The 2,449-nt window shown below is 44.6% G+C and overlaps 1 non-coding gene across 1 annotated transcript; it reads left to right on the forward strand.

Moving 5' to 3' along the window:
* Positions 1-408: 408 nt before the first annotated feature.
* On the forward strand, positions 409-481 carry trnam-cau (transfer RNA methionine (anticodon CAU)). Its single transcript has one exon. It is a non-coding gene; the product is annotated as a tRNA-Met (tRNA).
* Positions 482-2,449: the final 1,968 nt, after the last annotated feature.

Raw genomic sequence — 2,449 nt, forward strand, 5'->3', positions numbered from 1 at the left:
AATAGTGAGACGTGTGTCTTAACTTGCAGCTAAAACTTGTACAATAAATATTCTTTAAGAGACTGTAGGACAGCGGAAGCAGGGGAAGTACCAACCAGCTCGAGCCGCGCAGCTCACGGTCCAGCGCCCAGAGCGCGCGGGAGGGGGGCGGGGCTACAGTCTTCCCCTGGAATTGCCCCACCCCCCTCAACTCCTTCCGTCACTCGCGGCCCGGAGGCCGCTTCTTGATTATTAAACCTGTAAAAGCGACTGAGGGATCAAATAAATTTGTAAAGAAATCGCCCCCTTCCGCCCGCAGCAATACCAATCTCCGCCCAGTCAGTGTCGTGAAATGCCATCAGACGGCAATTAAAGAAACATAGTGACCGATTCCAACTACAAAAGGGCTGATTCCGGTTTCCAAGCAGAGCCTCGTTAGCGCAGTAGGTAGCGCGTCAGTCTCATAATCTGAAGGTCGTGAGTTCGATCCTCACACGGGGCACAGGATTTTTTTTTTTCCCTTTCAATGACTAACTGTTTTCATCAATATATTTTAGTCTCTTATTGGGCTCTACATTTGGCATTAGATTTTCAGCCTAATTTGTCTTTGTCACCATTCTGATGATTCCACTTTCCATAACAGCGCAAAAATAAAAATACAAAAATAAAAATACCTGGAAAAACTCAGCAGGTCTGGCAGCATCTGTGGAGAGGAACACAGTTAACGTTTCGAGTCCGTGTGACTCTTCAACAGAACTAAGGAAAAATAGAAGAGAGGTGAAATATAAGCTGCTTTGAGGGGGGGAGGTGGGGGGACAGGTGGAGCTGGATAGAGGGCCAGTGATAGGTGGAGACAACCAAAAGATGTCATAGACAAAAAGTCAAAGAGGTGTTGAAGGTGGTGATATTATCTAAGGAATGTGCTAATTAAGGATAGAAAGCAGGACAAGCAGGGTGGACTCATGCCCACATGTCCGTCCTTGGCCTGCTGCATTGTTCCAGTGAAACACAACGCAAACTGGAGGAACAGCACCTCATCTTCCAACTAGGCACTTTACAGCCTTCCGGACTGAATATTGAGTTCAACAATTTTAGATCATGAACTCTCTCCTTCATCCCCACCCCCTTTCCGATCCCCCCCCTTTTTTACCAATAATTTATATAGATTTTTCTTTTCCCACCTATTTCCATTATTTTTAAATGTATTTCCATCCATTGTTTTATCTCTACCTTTTAGCCTATTTTGATCCCTTCCCTTCACCCCACCCCACCCCAACTAGAGCTATCTGTACCTTGCTTGTCCTGCTTTCTACCCTTAATTAGCACATTCCTTTGATAATATCACCACCTTCAACACCTCTTTGTCCTTTTGTCTATGACATCTTTTGGCTATCTCCACCTATCACTGGCCCTCTATCCAGCTCTACCTGTCCCACCCCACCCCCCCTTAAAGCAGCTTATATTTCACCTCTCTTCTATTTTTACTTAGTTCTGTTGAAGAGTCATACGGACTCGAAACGTTAACTGTGTTCCTCTCCGCAGATGCTGCCAGACCTGCTGAGTTTTTCCAGGTATTTTTATATTTGTATTTTTATTTTTGTTTTGGATTTCCAGCATCCGCAATTTTTTGCTTTTTTCCATAACAGCGCTTCTGATATCTCTGATAAAAGCAAAATACTGCGGGTGCTGGAGATCTGAAGCAAAAGCAGAAAATGCTGGAAGAAGTCAGCAGGTTTAACAGCATCTGTGAAGAGAAAGACAGAGTTAACGTTTCGAGTCCATATAACTTGTTAACTCTGTTTTTCTCTCCACAGATGCTGTTAGACCTGGTCAGTTTTTCCAGCATTTTATGTTTTTGCCTCCGTATCTCTTCCTTTTTTGCCCAAGCAAGGATGCTCTCCCCAGCATGATTGACAGGGCAGTATTTTTATTCTTTCATGGGATGTGGACATTGCTGGCTAGGCCAGTGTTTATTGCCCATCCCTAATTGCCTGTGAGAAGGTGATGGTGAGCTGTCTTCTTGAATCGCTGCATTCCATGTGGTGTAGGCACATCCACAGTGCTGTTAGGGAGGGATGTGCTCGTTCCATTTCTTGCACTCCTCACACCTTCCCTTTCCTCCCTGAACCACAATATGGTTCCCTTTGTCTTGACATTCCACCCCACCAGCCTTCACACTCAAATAATCATCCTCTGTCATTTCCACCAGCTCTAGCACAATGCCATGAAAGAATAAAAATACTGCACTATCAATCATGCTGGGGAGAGCATCCTTACTTGGGCAAAAAAGGAAGAGATAATGGAGGCAAAAACAGAAAACGCTGGAAAAACTCAGCAGTCTAAGAGCATCTGTGGAGAGAAAAACAGAGTTAATGAGTTAAAGAGTCATATACCCTGTCAGCATTTCGAAAGGTTCGTACCATCCATAATACCCTGGACCACTTCTCAATCACCCCCAAAACCTCCTCCA

The sequence above is a fragment of the Cetorhinus maximus genome, chromosome 11 (assembly GCF_964194155.1).
Source record: "Cetorhinus maximus chromosome 11, sCetMax3.hap1.1, whole genome shotgun sequence".
NCBI classification, from domain to species: Eukaryota; Metazoa; Chordata; class Chondrichthyes; order Lamniformes; family Cetorhinidae; genus Cetorhinus; species Cetorhinus maximus.